At 41.1% G+C, this 25,655-nt stretch overlaps 1 protein-coding gene across 1 annotated transcript in view; it reads right to left on the reverse strand.

Moving 5' to 3' along the window:
- The window catches only part of LOC119901248 (inactive N-acetylated-alpha-linked acidic dipeptidase-like protein 2), a 755,283-nt gene that overhangs the window by 451,183 nt on the left and 278,445 nt on the right, over positions 1–25,655 (reverse strand). The window contains exon 2 of the mRNA XM_038716832.1: positions 8,047–8,119. The gene's annotated coding sequence lies outside the window, so the exon portion shown is untranslated. The remainder of the gene's footprint in view (positions 1–8,046; positions 8,120–25,655) is intronic.

Below are 25,655 nucleotides of genomic sequence, written 5' to 3' on the forward strand. Positions count from 1 at the left end.
TGTTTGGAAAATAAAACCAACTGAAAACAGTGCTGATCAGGCAGAAATTTCACCACAAATCCATGTACATGTTAATTTCAGCACCTTTGTTTAAGTACAGCTCACAGTCCCAAACAGAGCAAGTTTGCACCTCACTTTTTAGATGTTTATATTGTAAAACTCTACCAGCTACGTTTCCCCTCAGTCACAACTGTCTGGACTCACAGCTCAAGAGTGGGTTAATCTGATTACTATAAAGTTGTACGCTGGTGTCGCATCAGGGCGGAGTTGATTCACTCTGAGAGTCGATGTCATCAGTTTTACATTTGTTTTTCACTGCGAGAGAAAATTTATGTATGTGGTGAGAGAGTGTGAAAAATGTCAATTGTGTGAGTCTCAGCTTTTAACCTTGTCACATTTTAATCACTCGAGATCTCGTGGTACGAGATGTCGTCACACCTCTAGTTACAAATGTTAGTGCCGTGCAAAGTCCTGCTGGCTGTGATAACATTAAATCCACCGAACACCTGTCCTATTGCTAGTGGGAAAGGAGGAGCTGCGGCCATTCTCTCTCCTGTCCAGGATTAAAATTTAACTGAGGACTAATATGAGCACTTTCGCTCATGGCAAATGAGAGCAAATTGACCAATAATTTGGACATTGATGATATTGTGGATGATTTTGCACGAAGCAGAGCGAGGAAAAAATGCACTGCATAAGGTAAGGCAATTTTATTATTAATTATAACATATATAATTACTTATAAAGTCTTCCTGTGTTTGCTATATGTGACACAATGTCAGTTGTTTTTTAGGCTTTTTTGTTAATATTAGAGGTGGCTTAAACTTGTTGTGTATTTAATTGAGTGTACCTGTTCTGTAAAAATAAGTTGTTGAGATAAAGGTGAACTTGAACTTGCTATACCAGGGAACTCAGACTAAATAAATATAATAAACAGAGCGTACATTCAATCAAAATGATTTAGTTTGAAGCTATGGAAGAGCCTGAGCAGCAATGAGCTTTTTAAAAGCGAAATTAAATTGCCCCACAGTTGGGCTGCACGGTGATGCCTCCTCAGTTTCACACCCTTATAGTTTGTCCTCACCATGATATGCAAACACACAGAGTTCTACCAAACCTCTGCAGCAGATGGGGACTGTGACGACGATTAGAAAAGCTGCCATATAGTTCACATCTCGGAGAAATGTCACAGCTAATGGAAACGGACCAGCAGTGCAAGGGAAATTAAAAGCAGTAATTGAGAGGTACTTGAGTGGCCAACATGCTGTACTGTGTCCCTGGGGGCATTTAGGCTCTCACAGAGCCAGGAGACAGATGCCTTTGAAGGTAAGCATGGATCCATCCGCTTCCAGCAGGGCTAAATCACTGTGTGTCAGTTTGACGACACCACACGGTGGGCCTATAATATGTCCCATATGGCTGTTCTATGGTGGACAAGCATGCTCTACTTACACAAACACACTGCGTGCTTTATTTTGCATCATCTTTACACTGCATATATTCATGTTTATGTATTTGGCAAATATTGTTTATTTCAATATACAGTAAATTCCATGGGTAATTTTCTTCCCACTGCTATTATGTTTTACACTCAATTAGAGATGCATTTTTTAATCTTATTTAAATCTTTATTTTTTCCTAGCAGTACTCTGCTTCATGTTTTACATTTTCACAAATTTAGTGAGAAGATAAAGGTGACAATGGGGGTACTGTGCGCCCCCAGCAACTAACCAATTACTTTAAATTTAAATACAATTGCTAATGTTGATAATCAGCTCATTAGATCTATTGGTGGGCATGTTTTATGTTTATGTGACATTTTACAGACTAAACCATTAATCCAAAAAGAAAATTCATACATCCGTCAACAATTAACAAATAAGATAATTGCAGCCCTAATTGCTTTCTGTGTCTTTTGGCCTGGGCCAAGATTTGAAGTGTGCCTTTTTATTGCTACTTTTTCTTACTCAACCAAATCTCTCCCACTCTCCACTGCATTTGATGATGAAGTGAAACTCCACTGAGCACATCATGCAGCATTGCATCATTTATCAATGCTTGTAGCACACATGCTCCATTCACAGTGGTCGCACCATACAGACAGAACTTGTACTTAAGGCAGAACAGGTGATGTGTCGACACAGGGAGCAAACTGGATAAAATTGGCACTTTCAGGAGAGTTTAAAGCCGCTGTGTGGGATTTTACACAGAAAACAGTAGGCATGGGTGTGTTGACGTGCTGTCAGCTACAATGCCTTGAATAGCGAATCACTGGAAAATGAATAGGGGCAAACTAGGAGCTAAAACTTGCACTAGGTCACCTCTGTCGCTGGGCCAAACAAAAATATAGTTATTTAATTTGATGGTTGTGTAGCACAGTTAAAGAGAAACATTTCAAGCACAGCAAGCAAAAATACTTACAGTACAGTACTTTGTACAGTCTGGCTCACCATCACACTACCCATGCAGCTCATTAATTGATGGCAAAATGTCTTACTCCCTCCCACCGATAACATCTACTGAGTTAATGAGCCACACACTGAACATCCTCCCTCCCTCACTATATATTTCACGACAGTATATCTCCTACATCCTTCTCTCTCCCTCTCTATGTCTCATAAACGCACTCTTCAGTTTCGTTTGAAGGGGCGCTGATCCCACTTTAGGAAAATATTAGAGACTTTCACATTCAGAAACACCATGGTTATTCATCATATCAGTGGGAGGACAGTCAACCAATTATCAGAAACTACTGTTCCAGCACTGTGCTGTGAGCATGCTTTGCTGATTGTTTCAGAATGCTAACTCATTGCACTCACTGTCGCTCTTTTCAGATGAAAGCCTGGTCTCTCTGCAGAGATTTTCAGGATGCTGCACTAAGCATGACTTTTTATGCAAACAACCCCCCACCCCCCAAACACCTGTCGCATCAGTTTAAAGTGGAGTGGATCTGCATGCAGATGCCTTATCCTCATAAACTGGAAACCATTTTGTCACTGATCATTGTGAAGTTGCCAGTTTTATGTAATGGGAGAAGCAAAAGGGAAATCTGTACTGCTAAAAAAAAATAAGGGAACCCTTAAATATAACAGTATAACATCATGTAAATACAACTTCTGGAAAATCAATCTGCCCAGTTAGGAAGCATAAGCTACCGTGAATCAATGTCACCTGTTGTGGTGCAAATGAAAGTGACAACAGGTGCAGTAAGAATAATCCCTGCACATGGTTTTGCTGTTGGTGGTTGTTTTTGCTAGTGTCCTTGTCACAACTGGTAGCATGGGGCAGTATCTGCAGCCCATTCAGGTTATAAAGGTAGTCCAGCTCCTCCAGGAAGGCAAATCCTTAAGTGCAATTTATACTTAGCTTAGCTTGTCTATACTGTAGCGCTACTTCTGAACTAGCGTTTGGGGGTGTAATTGCAGAATGACAGACACACCTACGCACAAATATAAATGCATGGCTTCGTGCGTTGCATACGGCGTAGGTACGCACATAGACCCTACGCAGGAGTATAAATGCGCCTTTATGTGCCATCGAAAGAAGGTTTGCTTTGTCTACCAGCACAGTCCCAAGAGCATGTAGGAGATAGCAGGAGATGGGCTTGTTTGGCGGTGGGTCTTGGGAGGCATGTCTCTGGAGGTCCGCACAGACCTCCACGTGCTAGCCAACAATGAAAACTGTTGGGTACCGGCATGAAATCCTCAGAGCCATTGTCAGACCTTACACTGGTGCAGTGGGCCCTGGGTTCCTCCATGTGTGCATACAGGCATGTGGGGCCATACACACTGCTGAGTCAAATTGTGAGAGGAAAGTTACGCATGTTGGATTTTATGTTTTTACTTTGTTTTTTGGTGTAATTTTATACATGTACTCCTACACATGCCTGCTATATAAATACAGAGCATTTAACAAATTATACAATGTACAGTAAATAGTTAATAGATTTTGAACTTCTGAGGTGTCTTCCCTTAATTTTTTGAACAGTGTATGATGTTGAATGTTGTTGTGTTTTTTTGTATCACTCGGGATGGCGCCACGTATAACAAGTGCAGCACTCTCTACTCTTTCTGTTTTTGTTTATTATTTATTTATTATATAGTTCTCAGCTCTCCCTTTCTCCCCAATTACATTCACCAGGGAGAAACTCAACATTCCACTATTCACTTCACACACTTTTTCACTGCTTTTCACTGAACCAGAAAGGTACTTAGAGCTTTTTGTTGAACTGCGCTGCCGTCAATAAATCTGGCAAAAGTCCACTCTCTGGCCAAGAAAATGGATGAACTGCTGCTTTTCAACAGCGCAAACACAGACTTTTTGAGATGTGCTATCCTGTGCTTCACTGAAACATGGCTTGGTGAGCACATACCGGATAGTACACTATATCCTCTAGGCTTCCAACTCCTCAGAGCGGAAAGGTTGGTGTGCAGATGTCACAACGTCAAGGAAAACATGCACATTTTCACTGACTGTAACCCTTTTTCTCCTTTATTCTGGTTGGTGTTTACAACCTAAAGCCCATGTTAGTGAGGTGTTACACTCACCTGGCTGAGTTAATATAACTTTGACAGAGCACAGACATCCAGGCTCCCGGCTCATTCTTCTTGATGACTGTCCGCCATGCAGCCTTGTGACCTTCTCTGGTTACTGTCTGGTTTATCCTCACTTACAGTGACTGCAGTGATTTTGAGGCTGCAGCTACAGACCTGGATGAACTCTTTGACATTTTGACATAATCTTTTGTGAGGACGTGTGCCGACTAAAACTTTCTACACATAGAACAACAACAAACCCTGGTTTGTAGCTGAACTCAGGCAGCTTCACAGGCCAAGGGGGAGGCCTACAGTATGGACAGAATCCTGTACAACCGGTCCAGAAACACACTGATAAAGGAGATCAGAGAATAAAAAAGCTCTTTCAGAAACAGAGATCAGGAAGAAACCACGCCGAGATGGCGTGCCAGTGTCCTGTCTGAAAGCCTGCGCTGACAAGCTGGCCTCCATCTTCATGCAGATCTTCAACAGATCATTGGAGCTGTGGGAAGTCCCCTTCTGCTTCAGATGCTCAACAATCATCCTCTATCACAGGATTTTATGACGTCTTTAGAATGGTTGGACAGACTGCCGTAGTTTGCCTACTGGTAAAAAGATCAGTGGATAATGCAGTCAACATGGGACTGCACAACATCATGCAACACTTCGATTCCCCAGGGACATATGCAAGGATCCTGTTTGTGGATGTCCATTCCGGACTCACACAACTAAGTGGAGCTGCTGATCTCATTTCTACACTGCAATCATCCAGTTTGTTCTCTGTACGTCCACTACAGGCTGGTTCAGATCAATCACCAAACAGTATGTGAACAGATTACAGTAGAAAACAGAAAAAAAACATTGGTGCCAACAGCCCCTCTGTTCATGACTTACAGTATCCATTTCCAGAGTCACAAAACGGGCAGGAAATATCACTGCAGTCCCATCACACCCTGGAAACAGCCTGTTCCAACTTATACCCTCTGGTAGGTGCATTAAAGCACTGTACTCCAAAGATGCAAGAACATTTTCTTTCCACAGGCCATCACTCTAATGAACAATCAAATCATTAACCATGTAAAACCATGTTTTTTAACCTACATCACCATTATTTTCAAGTATTAATCTAAGTACAGTATACATGTACATACTTTAATAATTGCACTATTGTGTTCTTGTTTACAATTACCAACCTTGGCCTTCCACTGTTGTGGCCACAGCTGGAGAAAAGAGCTGCCACAACATTCAAAAGCTGATGGATGCTCGAAAAGTCTTTGGGTTTTTCTAGAAACAGAACCATTTCAGCTGAGAAACAGTACAGACAGCCATGTTGCAATGACCAGAAGCAAGAGATTGTGATTTGTGATTACTGTGCTGACTAATTTAGGTTTGGTAGGTGCAAGTCTATGAGAAGTTACAGTCGCCTACACTCCTAAAGACACTATTAAAGGAAGAGCAATCTTACTTGAACTACCAAAGGTCCCTTCCCGTCCAGCATATGTTAGGCATTGTTTAATAGCGATATTCTTACTAAAGTGACGATAAGGCCTGTGTGCTGAATTCTGAACTTGTTTCCAATCATCTCAACTTAACTCCAGAGGATTCCACTCACTACCCTGCACAGCCATGGGAAAATGCAGAATCAGCAACCGACACACTCTCTGAGATACAGTCGCTTTCTCTTCCTGCCCCTCTCTCTGATACAAGAGATTAAGTCTCTAGTCAGAGTTTTCATTTTCCATAGACTATTTGGGTTTGTTCATGGTCCTTGCTTTTTCATATTTTCTACATCAGATGAGTCTATGCTCTTCTCAAACACACCGACTGTAGGGAAGGCAGATATATGGAGGAATTGCGAGATGGACTAACACAGTGGATTTTGGTGTTTTTGTTGACATCAGGCCAAAATGTCCTCCGTTACACACAATATATAAAAAATGAATGGCCATGAAAACAACATATTATATCTGTACTTCCCTGATTATGAACCACATTGGACATTCTGGACCTTATAGGTCTCCTGGCGCAGAGCACAGTGAAAGTGTCATTGCTAGTTTCCAACCAGTGCTGTTGTCATTTTCACACCCCGCCCCCACGCTATGTAAGTAACATTTACTTGTGCTCATCTGTGCACCCATGGGAGTTGGTGTTCAAATGAGCAGTTGTCAGGTGCATTGCTGGTGCATGGCTATCTTGGGGCAGCAGAAAGCAATAGTGCCATTCACCAACAAAAACCTGGTCAAAAGTCGAAGGCGTAGTATTTCCCTGCTATTTAAAGGGCACCTTTTTCAGATATTAAGATGCTCCCAGTTAAAAGAGATGCTGTGCACATTTACACACAGGACAGCAGCGTAACTACATAATTAATATCTCGCGTTACACTGACAGGATCGGCCAGGATGAACTGACAGCAGCTGCTCTAATCATTAAAGATTAAATTGTATAAGAAAACACTTATCAATACAACACACAATAAAGAAGAGAGAGAGACATGTGACCCATGACCAGTTCACCAAAGTTTATCGCAGTGAGGATACAGACACAGTAGACGAGCGTATAGAATGCAAATCTATCTGTTTGTCACAGACTCCAGTCTGCAGTGTAGTTCATACACACTGATAAACAAACCATTTCACGTCCACTCACTCTCTCACTCTCTCTCTTACTCGCTCTCTCTACTGCGAGTACAGGCGCACCTAGCGTTTAAATGGAATTGGAGATGACACTCTGATTGGTTTAATTCATGTTACACCCAAAACATAACTATGAATAATTTAGTGACTTCATGCAACCCTTTGCGCCTTGAGGCTTATTTTGCACCCAGATTAGGTGTTGGACGTGCTCCAATGCACTTCCGCCCTGGACTTCAGACCGTGCGGTATAGATCTTTCTTTGATCGTGAAGCCTAATCTTACAGTTCTGTGGTTTACTAGTGAAGTGACTGAACTACACTGCAGACTGAAGTCTCTGACAAACGGATAGATCCTTGTTATATTCGCTCCTCTCATCTATGAAACATCTGTGTCGTCACTGTGCTGTTTATTATAAACTCATCATGAAGTTGTTGTGGGTCACATCTCTGTCTTCCAGGTGATTTCTTTATTGTGTGTTTTATTGATGTATGACTGTTTTATTTAACACTTTCAAGATCCTGACCGATCCTGCTGGCGTGCTGGGAGATTTAAATAATCAATGAACTCACGCTGCTGTGCCTCGTGCATAAATGTGCACAGCGTCTTTCTTAATGGGGTAATGGGGATAGAACTGTGATATAACTGATGTGTGCATCACCAGAACCCACCTATGCAGGCGCATCTTACTATCTAAATAATGGGGGTTTAAATAGCAGGAAAATACTGCGCTATTGACTTTAGACCAGGATTTTGTTGGTTAATGTCACAACGGCTTTCTGCTGCTTCGAGATAGCAATGCAGGTCAACTGAGTGTGTCTTATCGTGTCACATGAGAATCCAGTGTGTGTCCAATGATGTTACAGCACTAACAATGTTACCTCAAGGCAAGAGCCGACACTGGGTGCGTCCCAAGTCTCTTAACTGCATCCACGTTTCCCTCTCTTGGGTGTTCTGCATCAAGGAAACCATGTGAGGAGACAAGAAACAAGGAAATATGTTTTTAGAAAAATGAGACGTCCTTTCCTCTGAAGCGTCACATGAAACAACGTCTGTTTCTGCTGACGGAGGCAGCTGATCACAGCTGGATCAGCTGTCGGCATTCTTGATGGAGTTTGTGTCGGCACACAAGTGCACTGCTAATACTAATAAAGGCACACAGTTTTCACTGCAAAGCAGCACGTTTTCTCTCTGTAGCTGTTACCTTTTTAACACCTGCGCATTCTGTATTTGTGTGTACTGCTCAGAGGCACAAGAACATTCCTACTGGCAGAACACATGCCTGTTATTTATTGATTATTTACATCTGTATTTATTGATATTTTGATTGTGAATTCATTATCGAAAAAACCCAGAATATGACCATGGTGTGTTTTGATTTATTAGCTTAAATGTTTCAGGGGAAACTCATATCAAGCCAATGCTCAGGGATTATTAGCCTCATGTGATGGAATGGAAATGACGATTAATGATGTAAAAAGCCTTTCTTGCTGACAGACAGACTCTCAGACTCTCTATCTGTTGCAAGTTAATAAATGAAAGAAGTTGTTCGTCCTCCTGTTGTTCAAACCTACAATGAAAACTGATCTGTAACTACATGACGAATCGGAAAACAAATAAAATAAGATCTTTGAGACGGCCTGCAAGATGGCGGACTGGAACAATTCTGATATAGGCATAGATTGTGAGGAAATGTCAAATAAGAGATTTAAGATGCACCTACTGTGTCACATGTAGAGCTGAACCATACTACTAATACCACCACCACCACCACTTCTACTTCTATTTCTTTCTTTTTTAGCTTACTATTATTGTACCTAATCCTGACATATGTCATTACAATCAGTTCAGGGACCTTCAGGAGGCCAGTGGTTACAAATCCTTTTGGCTTGTGTGTAGATTTTTGGAGTGTTTTGCATACTAGTGTCAACAGGACTACGCAGTTTTTTATAACAATACCAAGATATTTGTTGATTACATTATAAACCTTTTTTATTTAATTTACCAAATCAGAAGGATCCCATAAGAATAGGTCAACAAGTTCACAAATCAGACCCAGTATTCAGTGCCAGCTATGAGTATGTGTCAGTTTTTGATGATCAATGCAGCGACATATTTTGGTCATACCACAAAATTATTGAGCACTGGCAAGCTCATTTTTCAAAATTAAAATGTCCCACTCAGTACATATGGTATTTTGGTCTCAACTCAATTTCTTTGAGTTGTGAGTAGTTCAACTTTAGAACCACGTTCACTTCTCAGTCTCATCAGTATGTTTTTTAGAGGCCAAGCTCGCCATTGTTTCACAACAAAAAGTAGAACATGCATCTCATTGCCAAAGAGGAGATGATCCCCAACCGGCAGTGAAACAAGAACATAGTGCATTATTTTAGTTTTTTGTCTGTACCATATTTTATGCTGATCCATTCTGTAGATGTAGAGATATTTCTCTGGATAAGTGAAAACTTTGACATGCTGGGGGCGCTAGATGAAGTGTCACAGGATCACCAAAGTAATTAGGATTCGTACTCTTGGTACCATTGCCCAATTCCAATTCGATGGCAACCCATCCAATAGTTGTTGACACGTCAACATCGTGGTGGCGCTAGAGGAACTGTGAGGGGACCAGATCATCAGCCAGTAGCATTCATCCAATGAAGGCCTCAAATGTCTGCACAACAATCCATTCAATAGTTAAGATATTTCAGTCTGGACCAAAGTCAGGGATCAACTCAACGACATACTAACATTTCCATCCATAGTGCCACGCTGCAAGTGAAGCAGTCTTTTTTGTTTGTTGTTTTTTGTTGGATGTTAAACATCTTGCAACATCTTATGATCTATTCATACAGGGACCCTGGCATACCACTGCTCAGGTAACCAGGTCTAGAAGCCAATATTAGCTTAGCTTTAACTCTGAATTATACCTGCTTGCACTTAACTTATCAGTGAAATACAAGAACTTCTTCTGAAATCCCCATCAACAAGCTAGTTAATATGGAAACCAATTGAAAAAGCAACCACTACAAAAAACAACAAACAAAAAACCTATAAAAAGTTCTCAATGAGCCTCTGAAACAACTTCAACGACTGAAGATGAGGAGTGAAAGTGTCTTCCTGTTTTCAGTTTGCTCATTGTTAACCATGTTTTATGGCCCAGGAAGAGGCTCAGCATCTTAAGTCTAATTGACTGTTGTTTTATGTGAAAGCACAGCTTGTGTCACTCTAAAAGAGAGTTGATTTTACTTCCAAGCTAAGAGATACTGCTGTTTTTATTAGGCAAACAAAAGTCAGTGAGAAGCAGTAGGAGGGGAAGAGACAAGAGAAGAGAGAAAAAGAAGGACAATGAGAGGAGTGGACTGGGAGGTGAAGAAGACATTCTGTCTTATTTAAATTAGGGTAATTTGCTTGGTTTTCACTCTCAGGTTACATAGATGAAGGGGATATCAAGAAGTTCAGTTATTCGTTTTTTCATATGGCATGTCAGTGGTTCAATACTTGTTCAAAGACACTTTGTATATTTTTAAAAGTCTATCATTATTAACAGGTCTTCAGTAAATATCTAGTGTGTCAGTGTTCCAGGAATATACAAAACATGTTGAGGCATTCTGAGCCTTAATAATGACAAGACTTGATTGACGATGATAGCGGCTGAGGCTCCATTTAGCACAGCAGTGAACGTAAATGCACTGTATTTATTTCAAAATGTGTCATTAAATTCTGAAGGTTGAAATACTCACAGTGGTGGTTTCATGGCAATTACACAACTATTCACATGCCATCTTTTATACTGTAGACAGTTTAAAACACCTTAAGTTTTTCACATGAAGAAGCAACAGTGGCATTAAACAGGAATGTAATAAAGAGAGCCAATGTGGAAAGCAGCTTACTCCGGTGCACTTAGCTAATGGACAACAGTGTGTGTGTGTGTGTGTGTATGTGTGTGTGTGTGTGCGTGTGTGTGTGTGTGTGTGTGTGTGTGTGTGTGTGTGTGTCCTGCTAGCAAGTCCTTCATCTTGGCCATGGCTCTTATTGACCGTATTGGAGGCCATAAATCATTGGGTATGTGAGTGTGTGCACGCGTGTGTGTTTGTATACGGCCCAATGCTTCCCTAGATGTGAGCAGCAATCTCAGGTCAGGGAAGCAACAGAGCGAGCAGTGTGTGTGTGTGTGTGTGTGTGTGTGTGTGTGAGATAACCGTGGCAGGGCAACAGTAGCCAAAGTGGTAGATGGACCATTGGACAAGATGTACCTGACTGTCTGTCTGCTTCACACCTTCTTCACACAGAGATGCAAATGCGGATGCAAGTGCACACTTCAGTCACACCAACATGAGGTTTGTGCACATACACACTAATGAGTATAAGCACACAAAAATGCAATTAAGCAGACTGCATCAATACAGCAGGGGGTGTTCTGCTTTACTTTCTCTGACTTTCTTAACCCTACTTGGTAAATGTCTCCACCTTTTTTGTTATCCATCTTGCCATCGGGGTGATGGTGGCTTGAGTACAGATGGTAGTGAACTGTAACTGACGTTAACTGCCCTCCATTAACATTTCCCAGAGTGCTACTGAAGTGAGCAATCAAATGGAGCAGTGAAGCAGATGCACTGCGGGCAGCCATCATATGTGTACACACACTGACACACACAGACAAAGATACAGTCATAGACAAAGCAATCTCTGACACTACTTGGAAACAACGGTGTGCACATTTCAGACTCACAAATTGCTGTTCCCACTGCTTGATGCGGGAGTGCAGAAAGGTTCTGAAATAAATCAGCCACTATTACTGAGTTACAGAGATGTCACTATCAAATGCCAAAATCCTGCTGAACCCATAATCAAGTATTGATCCATTCAAAGGAGGAATTACAGTTTCAGGGTTCAAGTTTGTCGCCTTTTTTTTTTTTTTACAATGAGATTCCAAAGAAGCACAACACACTCAATGGAAGACCAGTAGTTACTAAAGTTTATGGCTTGGTGGACAGACCAGATTACGGTAAATGAGCCTGAGACAGGCAAAATCTACAGCCATTGTTCAAGCCAAAGACTAGCAGAAGCTAATATGAGCCATTAGCAATCTAAGATAAATCAAGCTTGTGTTTTCAAAAGTTATTGTCTCTAGGATATGCATTTTCTATGACCGTGTGTCCTTGCTGAGGTCACATGCAGGTGTCTTGCCGAGTCACTGAGATTCCCCTGGGCCCTCTACATGTTCCATGTTCCTTTACTAACATGTATTTTATTTTTAGTGAGTCCCACCTACACTGTCACTCAACACTAATGCATCAAATCCTTGCCTTAAAATATCCCCAAACAAATTCTTTAGTTTTGGTCAAATTTTCACATCAATGCACATGATCCGAGAACTTATTCTGAGAACTTTATCTATTTTTGTCCAATGCCTGCATGGTACAACAAAAAGTCCTTGCAGACACTGTATATAGTTCATTATAAAACAGGTAGCTCAAATCAAGCAATCTGATTGGTTCATAGTAGTGGTATAATGAGCGTATACAACGGCTATGATGCTGAATTCCTTTGCACAGATCCATATCACTCTGCGACAAAGTAACGTTAGAAAGTAACACCAGGCAGGCACAGTATCAGTACCACACCTATCAACCACAGTGTCACCTAGCAACAATGTTGCCAAGATTACACAAACAGGCAGTGAAACGGCAAAGATACACAAACCACTGCCTCCGTAGTACCACAGTTCAAAAACTCTCTGCCGCGGGTCTCGAAACGAGAGAGATTACGGCTGTTAGTGGACACGCATTCGAAGCTCCTCTCCAGAGCTATTGGCAACCAAAACTTGGGGCCCGGAGAAAGTGGAGTAATATCCACGCTCACATGCAAGCCAAGTTCAAGTTACCGAAGTCAATCTACTGACGCTGGACAGTTTTTTAGTGGCTGCACAACAAACGGCAATGTGCAAATAAATATAAAGAAATAGTTCTAATAATTCTAGACTTGGATGTATGTTGCTTAGCGACCGTCATGCACTACGTAGCCTACCGGCAGCCTGGTGGCACTACTTTTTGTATTCATAAATAAGTGTCTATTGATGAAATAAAACAAAATCAAATTGTGGAGCGCCTACTTACTTTTTGCCATACTTGGTAACCGTTTTATAAAAGCAATAGCTTACTTCAGGCTGTGATATACACTTTTTATACAAACAACGCCTCTTATCTGTGACATAATAAGCATACACCACAGGCTTTCATGAGCTATTACTTAATTAGATTATCATCATGCATATGCTTAGCGTCAGAAAGTAAAGAGCTGGTTAGGCAACTTGGTTCCCAGGTAGAGCATAAAGCTTCCCTATAGTATTTGGAAAATTTGTAGGTGACCTTCAGTAGCATAGCTCACTTTTTCCACAGCCAGGCAGTTTAAGATGCTATTCGACCATTGATCAGACGCTAATAAGCAATACAGTATTTTTCCACTAGGCAAAAACTGACCGGTTTCATCTTAGGTTTTGATCATTTCATATGATCAGGAAAGAGACCCAAGATACAAAAATATGGGCAATGAGGCAACGTTTATTTTTATTTTTTATTAAATCGTGTAAGAGAGGAGGTTGGCATAACATGACATCTACATGACCCATTTATTTCACAATTTCAACTTATGGCACATCAACTCTTAATCTCTTTCTGAGTTGTCAATATTTAAAACGTTGCACCAAGCAATATTTTTTTACTGCACTGAGGATTCCTTTGCTTTGTCCATAAATAATTGATGACCGGTTGTATTTTAAGCGGTTTTGCTCAAGTATGTTATTCTTATTGGTTTGTCTCTTTGATGCTATGCTCTCATTGCTGTAATATTTCCCTCTCAGGGCGTAGCTTTTTAACCACTCCTTGCTCATACTAACCACCCTTTTTGCTATGTACTCCAAACCAAACAGGAATGTACGATCCATCACTGTCAGAGCACAAGAGCATTTTTCTTGCAGAATTGCTTCAAATGTTTAGAGCAGGGAATGTAAACATTCACAAACTGCCCACTGGCTGGATCTCCACTGTGTTATTTCAATATTGTAATAGATAGGTGCAAAACAGTGTATTTATCATAATGTGTCACATTTGTTACTCACGGCTAATGTGCCGGAGTGGATCTGGCCTTTCAAATGACCTGAAAAAAGAAAGGGGAGATGGAGGAATTGTGGGCTACCTGCATTATTTAATACAGTGAAAATTCTATTTGTCCAAGCACATGAAGCTGGAAAGAGTCAGAGAGAGCTGGAGGAGGGGTTGGGGTGGGAGTCAGCAGAATATTTTACAAACTCTCTTCTCTGCTTCTCTCTCCTGCTCCTCCCTTGAGAAGGAAGCTTTTGTATCACCTCTCACAATGCTTCAGTTAATGCTCTCCCTCTGAAAATAGCACAGATAAAGGCTGAGAGAGTATGCCACTGAATCTTCAACATCCTGCAGATGGACAAAGTGGGTAGATGTGCTTTTCTGTCGGTGTGTGTGTGTGTGTGTGTGTGTGAGAGAGAGAGAGAGCAACTAATATATACAGAAAATGCATGATGTTGGGAAAGATAATGAAAAGGAAGGGAGGGGAGATCAGACTATGTTTTTGTGCTTTTCTGTGTTGTAGATTTACCTTCCTTGATGTTTGTGTGTGTGTGTTTGTGTTGGGGCGTGGCGTACATCTCCTGGCACCTGGGGCAATCTCCAAAATTTCCAAAAACACTGCACCGGTTTCCGAGTTCACGACATGTTTCCTTGAAACTGTGTGCAACGGGGTATGTTTCCTTTTGTTTGGTGAGTGTGTCAAGGGCAGGGTCTGAAATTAACCGAGGAACGTTAAAATCAAGGGCAACTTGACTTGGTCTCTCATCCGAGAGACTTCCTCAGGTCCGAGAGATGTTTCGTCTCTCTTCATCCAAGTCCAGTTGCCCTTGATTTTTAACTATAACCTGGATGACGGAGAATCTAAACAGACATTGGTTACCTACCACTGTGGTAGGTAAGGTTTTTTTTTGTCTGCTACTCTTTTGAGAATGTATGTACTAAATGAAGGACTAGCATTCAGCTCATTTGGGCATCATTTAATGTAAATGTCAATACATTTACACAAAAACATAACATTCATAGTTCAGGTCACGTAAAAAGGATCCATGTACAGTTCTAGTTTGGATGCTCTTTGTCATTCAACATGTCCAAACTTTGAACTGGCATTGTATTTCAGTACATGAAATATTCAGTACATGAAAGTATTTCAGTACATGAAATATTCAGTACATGAAAGTATTTCAGTACATGAAATACTATGCCAAATACAATCACCCCAGCTTACTGTACAACCAGGTATTTCCAAGGTACCTACAGACGACAAAAACATGACACACAAAACAAGCTCTCCACAGTGTATTATACAGGTAGTGCTCAATACAAAACCACCAGTGAATGAGTCCTTATCTCAGTTCAAATCTCCATGATACCATATCTAAAAAAAAAACTCATCTTCTGGATCCCAGCAAGCAAACAAGCTAAAAAATACTCAGTTTCAATACAAAAGTTGGCCAATGAAAATAAAACCAAATGACACCTCTTGTGTCTAATAGACAAACTTAGTGATTCTCCATCAACATCTGCGTTACCTCTTGTAGTCCTGCTGGTGCTGCTGCAAGTAATGCACTGGCTTTCACTCAGCACAGACTGGGCCTGTTCCACTGGTGAGTTTGGTTTGAAACAGCACCATAGAAATTCCCTGAGCTGGCTGGTGGGTGTGTATGCTGTGTGTGACAGGCACGTGCGCCCATCACCACAATGCGGTAACCTTACTCCATGTGTCTTTCTATTGTGCATTATCCCTGGCCGGCCAAGTGACGGATGGGGCAATGATTTTACCCACCACTGCCAACAAATTACCTGTATTTATAGTATGCTAATTTCTCTGGTCAGAAGTGTTACCCAATCAATAGCAACATGTATATAAACGCAGTCATAATAAAAAGACAGCGAAGTGCAGTGCGCTTGTATACATCCGGAGTGTTCAAGGCACCACCATTTCCATTTAAATAAATGTTTTGCTATGTTTTGTTGGGGCTGAACTCGGCCCAGGTTCTCCTTGACACCTACTGGCAATCTAACACGTTTTCTCCCTGTGCTCCAGAAGTCTGGTGCTAGTGTCTCCTGTGCCAACCACCATTTAACTCTGCTTCATCCAGACCTTTCTGATTCAGCCATCATCTCCACTCGTCTGCCTCTTGCCATCGCAAGCCATGCTCTCCCCTATTCCCCGGTCTCACCTTTCTGTCATTAAAGGTGCAGTGTGTAAGATTTAGTGGCATCTAGTGGTGAGGGTTGTGAATTGCCACCATCTGTCCAGTCTACCACTGCCCCCTACCCTTTCAAAGAACGTAGGACAGCTACGGTGGCTGACACAGCACAGAAGGTGTCTCTTCTGAGACAGCAGAGAGTGGCCAGTCAAGAAATGAGATTTCTTTAGGTAGATATATTAAGAAATTACATTTACTTAATTCAGTTAATTAATCAGTAAAACCATATGTTATTGTGACTTGGCCACTGACAAGAGCCAAGAGTGTGAAACACTGTCACTGTTTCTGCACCACAGTCCATTATAAACCACACATTAGATAATTTTATACAAACATTGACAAGGGAAACACATTAATTCTTTCTGTGATTATGTATCCCCAAATGGCCCTCCATATCTGGCCCGCAGCCAGATTATGGTGCTAAAATATAACTAAATAAATACTTTGATAGCGGTGATGAAATAGATCAGTTACTCATATAATCACTTCATCTTTAGTGGTTTTGCCTACAAAATAAAAGCGCGAGAAGCTTGTTTACTGAATTCTGTTATTGGAGTTGAACTGAGCTTTTACTTTGAAAAATTCTGAACGACATTAAAAGAGTCTGTAGCCTACTTGACACACCTCTGAAAGAGCCGTCAGAAAATGTCCATCCATCCATCCAACCGCTTATCCTGTGTACAGGGTCACGGGGGGGGCTGGAGCCAATCCCAGCTGACATTGGGCGCAAGGCAGGATACACCCTGTACAGGTCGCCAGTCCATCGCAGGGCCACACATAGACGAACAACCACTCACGCTCACATCTCGCACTCACACCTAAGGACAATTTTAGGGTAACCAATCAACCTAGCCTGCATGTCTTTGGATGGTGGGAGGAAGCCGGAGCACCCGGAGAGAACCCACGCTGACACGGGGAGGACATGCAAACTCCACACAGAAAAGCTGGGGCAACGCACGACCCACGACCTTCTTGCTGTGAGGCAACAGTGCTAACCACCGCACCACCGTGTCGCCGTCCGTCAGAAAATGTGATTCCCCTAAATGTCCTCTACCTGGGGAAATGCAAAAGCGTCCGTAGGTTGATGGATGCAGCCTGAGGTGGGATGGAACAGTTGAATTATGAACCCTGGGCCTTTCCAACTAAGCTAACTGAACAATATATTGAGTCAAGTCAATATTATGGCTTATATTCTCATCCACCATCTAATAGTTGAAAATATTGCTCTATGCAAAACTTATTTGCCAACCCTTGCTGTATATTATTACTACTTCTTCTTCTAATGTACGTATTCAATGCACGCTGTATGTACAGCACCAAAAACTGTAATAAATGCAATGAAAGAACACAAAGGACATAAATCGGGAGACTTGTGACCCCAGGAGAAAAACAGGTGATAGCAATGAAAAACGGGAGTTTCCCGTAAAAATCGGGACAGTTAGCAAGTATGAGCTAACCCCTGGGCTCTTTGTTTATTTATGTACGACAGCGTGCTGCGTCAAACGTTTGACACGTGATTTATGAACTTTTACGATGGACAGATTTACTTGTTGCTAATGCTACAGATTGCTAACCGTACCTATTGCTAACAGTAGCTCCTGTTATCAGCTGGCTCTGAACGAGCAGTCCAAATCTTCTGTAGTATTGCTAGAGGTGTAAACACCAACACACCCCCGAAGCACCAAGCTTCTAGTCCGGGCAGAATCAGCAATAGGACGGCTAGCTGCACGGCTAGGTCAGTAGCTAAATTAATAGCAGCTACTGTTAACAGTATTTATTTGCTAACCAGTAATAAAATAAATGGACAATATTTTCTCCATCAACTCAGTTTCAGTAAAAGCAGAGAATAAAGTTGGGTTTTCGTACCTCAATGAGGGCTAGTCTCGAATAGCAGGTCTTGATTTAGCACAGTTCTGTGCTTGGGGAAGTTGAAAAAAGGGTGAAAAGAGGTGCTGAAGCAGTGGACAGTAAGAGAAATATAACGCGTTTTTTGAACCTGATGAAAACAGACCCCTTTTTCCAGAACAAAACCCTAAAATTACATACCCAAAATGAATCAGGAATAACTTCTCAACCATTTGGCCTAGATGCATAATTCTGGTCTCCTTTGAAAAGTCAGAAGCTAAGGAATATGAATCCATTGTGTATTAATATATTTATTTTACTTTTACTGACTACATGGAGATGCAATAAAGAAAAAATCTGGAATTTTTATCCTCGCCTGGTAAAAAAAAGCTATATTTTGATGCAATAAACCATCAAAACCATCCTGAGTTTGCTTTTAATGCAATATGCAATAATGCAATACACCTAGAATGCAATTGTAACTGTAAATCTGATGAAAATAAACTAAAATACAACAGTTATTATACAACATTTTCAAATATACCAATTTCCATATTTTAGCAATATTTATTGTTAAAATGCTGACTTTTATTGATAGATATCTTTAAAATGCTTTTTCAGTCCGTACAACCTATTTCCAAATGACAAAACATAGAAATATTGATAAAAACAGGAGTATTCATCAACATTCCTGTCACCAAAAGCACTCCCATGCTTTACAGGCCTGTAGATTTAGAACGGAACATCCCACAGTGATGGGGTATCAATCGATCAGGCTTGAGCAGACCTTTCATTTGATACCATGCATGTCTATATATCTCCAACGGATCGGCCACAAAATGGCAACAAACGCCGTATGTTCTCAAGCGGCATGTTTCCTCTCTGCAGAAAAGACGACAGCAGGCAGGCAGCTTGCAGGTATTGCACAATAATCAAGATGGCGCCCGCTTAGACTCGGAGCAACAACATCGGCGGGTTACGGCGAAAAAAAAAAGTTTCAATCATTATTATCGCCTAGAGCACCAGGCTGCTTTCAAAAGGTTAAAGCATGTAAACATTTTCTTGTAGAGACCCTAAATACAAGTATGACCCTGAAAATGAGCATTGTACAACACCTTTAAACACTTTACTTTTTTATTATTTCTTATTTAACCAAAATATATTTCCCTAACCCTAACCAAACACATCTATCCTCTAATCTAATACCATGAAAAATTCCATGATATAGAGCAAAAAACAAAACAAGTAATGTAACTAATGTTAGCTAAGTTGTGATCTAGCAGCAAACTGTGGCTAACTTACTTACTGCTGCAAAGCTAACATGAGAAAACAAGCTTGTCCGGCATGTGTGGAAGAACAGACCACAATGAAGTTAGTTTCAAGTTGGATATTAGTTGGATATTTTGGCAGATATCTGTCGAAAATGCAACGTAAAACTAACTTCACCATTGTGCAAAGCGCCGTTCCCTCGCAAATATATTATGGTAAAGTGTGGAATTTGAGACACCATGAAATAAACGATAGATAATAATTGTGAACAACAGACGTTTTTCTATTGTCAAACAACAGATATCATATTGCACAGCCCTCTGTCCAGTATTCCTTTTTCTGTATTTTAATCCTTTTAACACCCCTTCCCCATTTAAACAGCAATTATTAGACTCCAGAGAGGTAAAAATGTAACTGTATTAATTATAATGTGTGTGGGCTTTCCCTGGATTGAACAAGAGGTCATGCTGTTCTGTTACTGCTCCACTGCATTGGGAATTATGTTGGTTAAAAAAGGGCGGTGAAGTGAAGGGGTTGTTATTTATTGATTACTCAAGTGCAGCAAATGCCCTTAGTACTTCTTTAAAAATAAGGTACACTCTAAAAGACAGAGGCATGCAGAGAGAGAAGGTGCGGATTCTATAAATAAAGGCAGGCTGATACAACTTTTTAAAATTTAATTGAATGGCGTAAAGTTAGCTCTGACAACCAAATATTAAAATGCTGTATATCTATGTGCAGTTTACCATTACATAGAGTACTACGCAAGAGTTTTAGGCAGGTGTCGAAAAAATGCTATAAAGTAAGAATGTTAACAGATAATATAGTAATCAGTTCACAAAATACAAATACCTACAGTGCTTCCGTGGATTGGCGCAGCCTCAGTTGCTTCTCTCTCTTGATTTAATCCCAGACAGTCTAGATGATGTTGAGATGAGGGGCCATACCCAGGGGTGGTTTCAGTGATTTTGAGTCCCTGGGCGAAGAAGAACATGGACCGCCAATGTTTATGTTCCAGTAACTCTGTTTCTGTGATGTTTTGTTTTTCCTTTAGCTGTCACACAAGTGTCATAAACAGAGAGCAGGATGCCACAAACTGCATGTCTGCAGTGTAGAAATATTTTTATTGGAAAACAAAAGCAGTTGTAATGTCTGCAATGCAAGCATTTTGCAAGGCGGTAGTAAAATATTGAAAATATTGAGCTTGAGTCAAAAATCTGCTTGTATTGCGGCTTTTCAGAATGTTGTGTCTAGAGCGGGCAGAGCGGAGGTATAGAGCTGCTGCTCGTAGAGAGACAGGTAGCTCTGAAGGAGAGAGCCAGGGCCGGCGCCGGAGCTTTTAGACAAACACTCGCAGTTGCACTGGATTCTGCTCTATACTGAGCCATTTACGGGCGGGAGGGGCTCAGAGTTAAATTAGCTTTTTAATTTAAATGTTTGGGATCAAAAAGTCGATTTATTTTCACTCACACTTCTCAACCGGTCTGCAGCGGCAAAAGTGTGAAAGTTCTGTCACAAAACAATGTTGTTATGTCTATGAAGATTCTCAGACATCCAGGTCATAGTTATCCAACGAAGGTTAAAATGAAGGGCAACTGGACTTGGTTGAAGATACTGGAAGACGTTTCGTCCCTCATCCAAAGGACTTCTTCAGTTCTGACTGACTGGCAGGGAAACTCAGCTATTTAACCTCAGTGGGGTCGTTGGCCTGGGTCATCGATACCGCTGGTTCGTTGGTGTTCCTTGTTGCTGTGACGACAGTCGTTACAGTCGTTAAGACTACCTGTGGCCGAGACTGAACGACCATCGTTGGCATCTTCACCTGAGGCCAATAGGTTACGTTTGTTGAGTTTCCTGGGAAGTGATGAAAGGACAGCATTGTAAGTGGGGGATAAGTGGTGGCGTAGACCCCCTCCCCTGTTCAATGACGGCTTCTCAACCCTGGTGTAGATGCTTCCTTGACACCTCTTTCAAACCATCCATCTTCTCTGTCTAAAATGTGCACCTGGTGGTCCTCAAACGAGTGTCCTCTGTCCTTCAGATGTAAGTAGACTGCAGAGTCTTGACCTGAGGAGTTGGCCCTTCTGTGTTGAGCCATGCGTTTGTGTAGTGGTTGTTTAGTCTCCCCAATATACAGGTCTGTGCATTCCTCACTGCATTGGACCGCATACTAGATTGCTTTTCTTGTGTTTGGGTGTGCGGTCTTTGGGGTGTACCAGCATCTGTCTTAGTGTGTTCTTGGGTTTAAAAAACACAGGGATGTTATGTTTGTTGAAAATCCTCCTGCATATCACGTAGACTACACAACTGGCTTCACCAAAGCAATAAACACTGGAGGTTACGTTTAAAAAGAGAGGGGAAATTGCGAAGCCCCCTGGTGGCCAAGGCCCCTGTCAATTGCCCATCTTTGCTCAATGGTAAAACAGTCTATGGCCATACCATCACTTCCAGGAGTCCTTCTTCTTCTTTACACTTTGCAGAATCAATTTGACACCAACCAGATGCCTCCCTGATGGTATTTTATAATGAATAATCTGCCTGTACTTCATAGCATTGAGGCGCCCATTAATTCTGACCAAATGCAGCCCCTTGCAAGGAACCTCCACCATGATTCACTGTTGCCTGTAGACACTTATTCTTGTACTACTCTCCAGCCTTTCAGTGTACAAATAACATTTTGCGAACAGCCAAATATTTAAAATTTTGACTCATCAGTCCAGAGCACCTGCTGCCATTTTCTGCACCCCAGTTTCTTTATATCTTGTGCTGCTTGACGTTGTTTCTGTGTCGGAGGTATGGCTTTTTGGACGCAAGTCTTCCATGAATACCACTTCTGACCAGACTTCTCCAGACAGTAGATGGGTGTACCAGGGTCCTACTCTTTTCTGCCAGTTCTGAGCTGATGGCACTGCTGGACATCTTCCGTTTGTGGAGGGAAGTAAGCAAGATGTGTGTTTCATCTGCTGCAGTACGATTCTTTGGCCGACCACTGCATCTGTGGTCCTCAACGTTGCCTGTTTCTTTGTGCTTCTTAAAAAGAGCTTGGACAGCACATCTGGAAACCCCTGTCTGCCTTGAAATTTCTGCCTGGGAGATGCAGTATAACTACCTTCTGTCTTGTTGCTGTGCTCAGTCTTGCCAAGTTGTATGACAGTAAAGTAATGTTAAGCTATAACCTTTACATAATGATTCACATGACTGTTTGCTAATCCGTGACCACTTTGATTAATGTTGTTTTTTTTTTCAGGATTTTCTTGTGAGGACAGTTCTAAAACGTGCTTAATTATGGTAAATGAACTGCTATTATATAGTGTTTTTCTAGTGTACAGACCACTGCTTTACAACACTTGCCAAAATTCACAAATTCACACACACATTCATACACTGCCCCCTCCCCCATCACTCCTGTGCTGTCTGTTGCTGATTGGCTGGAACAATGTTGCGTGGCAAGGTCCACACCACTTTCTTTGTTTTCCATTTACAGAGGCTTTGTAGGAAAACTGGATTTTCCTACACAGCCTTTTTTTGTTTTCAGAGCAAACACAAAATGTGCAAACCGTGAGGAAATATACAAACAAAAATTATTGTGATTGTAATTAAAATTATTACAATCACTTACTATCCCTTTAACATGTCTATTTACTTACTTAAAAGCATTTCCTCCATACCTGCCTAAAAGTCTTGCACAATACTGTATGTGAACTGTATTTTGTTACTTAGCATTCACTTTCTTTCCCTGCAGGGCATTTGTAAATCCAAGTAATGGTAGAAGGCTCTCACAAAAATATCAGTGCTGTAATTATGCAAAGGGTAGGTAGGAAAAAAGTGGGCGTGCGTGAGGTGGAGGGTTAGGGGAAATGAAAAAGAACAAAAGGAGCCAGCTTTCAAGTTGGAGATGAGATGATGGGCCAAATGAAACGGTTTTGCCATGGCCTAACCTATGGCTGTCTTTCATCTCTGATTTCTCCTTTTCTTCTTTTTCTTCTTCTGTAGAAACGGCTCAATTATTAATTTTTACTCTTAAGCGCTGAAATGGCTGCCTCTGTAATAACTTTATTTCAGAGCTGCCACTTTTCACCTTTTAATGCGCCTGGCAGCACACTGAAGGTTTGTAATTGATATTTCCCTTTTCAGTGAGATGTCCTTAAGGACTGCGATTAGAAGGCAAGACTGAGTCTGAATGAGCTCACTTCAAACCTCGCCAAAACCAGAAAACACACAGGTAAGAACAATAAACCTAAGAGGCTGAACAAAATAGTTGAAGACACAAGTTACCGATCTGGGAATAAAATAATGTGAATAGAAAATATTAATATTTCTACTGATATACTTGCGAGTTCAGTAGTTCTGGTCTCTAACATAGACTGTATTGTATATAAAGATGGATGACAAGACAGCTCAGAAATGAAGCCAATATCTTGATCTGGTAGACCCTGAAAGGTGGGGGATGAGCCAAAAAGAAAATTAGAAAATTCCCAGAATTACTTTCTGTCATTTTAGGTAGTTGTTGTCAGATGCTTCATCTGATGAGGGGTGGCAAATTAGAATATTAATTCAAGTTATCCAAGGATGTTTAAAGTATGTGGTGAATAGTGTTTTAGAGAACCCAACACACTAATTATTTTTATTTGCGTCATTACAGGAAATTAGAAGATATAATTAGAGAAGATGCAACTTTTAAAAAACAGTGTTTGAGGGCTCAATGTGTTTTCTAGCGATACACTGTGGGCCTGATTTACTAACACCCCTAATAAAGAGTACTAAATGCGTGTGCATTCTAAAATATTGCATGTGCAATTTTAGTACTTTTATGGGTGATTTACTAAGAATTATTGTGTAGATGACACAGGAGCAAACAATGGAGGGGGAGTATGAATGGGTTTTGCGTGTTTTAATGGTTTCTGCCAGGAGGGAAAGCAGCCACTGTGTAAAAGCCTTGGTTTGTTTCATTCAGTGCATCCATTATGTGGAAATCGTCTGTACCTGCCCATCCTGCCTGAGATTGCACATTGCAAGTACTTGGGACAGACACCTGAAAAACTGCGTTGGGAAACCCCAGCAGAAACAGCTACAGTATGCTGGAATGACCCAGACTCGAGTTAATGTCAGCAGATCGTGCTTCATCCAGCCAGAGGGAACAATCACCGACCGTCCGCACCGTGCTCAGTCACTCCGCGATCTCCTGTCCCTGTACGCCCCAACGCCCCATTCCCACTTTGATACCTACAATGAGTTGTGTCGCTATTACGACGGCGCGCTGTGAACAGTTGATGATCGCGCAGCGCCACGCAACTTTCTAAATTCTTCCATCTCACTGAGAAAAGAAGTCAGTTTGAAACAAAATTTGCTTTATTGGCGTCAATGTTCACACAACAGTATTGCCTAAGCTAAATGAAAATACAACAAAATTCTGTTCATATAGTTCATCGAATAAATAAAATAAAATAATTGTATTTCAATACATTGGATATAGAATAATATACTAATGTTAATTCTCTACATTTTCTTTCATTACGGCTGTGTCTCTTCTGGTAAAAATAACAGAAGCCATCTCTGCGCAAAGGTTTGCACCTTCCTTCAAACGTATTAAATACAGAGGCTGTTGCACTTATGGGAAATTGCGTTTAGGCTTGGTAGATCACATTGAGCGTAGTAAATGTATTTGCATGTTGTTCAGGTTTGCACACGTTTTTACTGACGCAAACCCAAATCAGGCCCTGTATGTTTAAAGTGCAGTCTGTTTTCTATAATTTTCTGAACTTTTTTTATTTATCTATAAAACATATAGAACAAAGAAGGACGGTGAGTCACTTTTTTCTATTCATGGTTGTACAGACTTAAGCTAAACTGATCTACATGCTTTTAATTCACTGATGTGTTTGTATTGTGCAGCTTGTCCACAGCCACATCACACTGCAGAAGATGAGGACTCCTTCACCGCTGACAGTGGAACTTCTCCAGTACTCTAAATGTCCGCTGTTACTGCAAACTGTAAGAAGGCTCACAGAAGACTGACATAAAAAAGGAGTGTTATAATTTGTTTTTGGCTAGACTGCAGAAAAGTGA

This window comes from Micropterus salmoides, unplaced genomic scaffold (genome assembly GCF_014851395.1).
Source record: "Micropterus salmoides isolate LMB-PRFRI ecotype aquatic unplaced genomic scaffold, ASM1485139v1 Ms_hic_scaffold_13, whole genome shotgun sequence".
Taxonomy (NCBI): domain Eukaryota; kingdom Metazoa; phylum Chordata; class Actinopteri; order Centrarchiformes; family Centrarchidae; genus Micropterus; species Micropterus salmoides.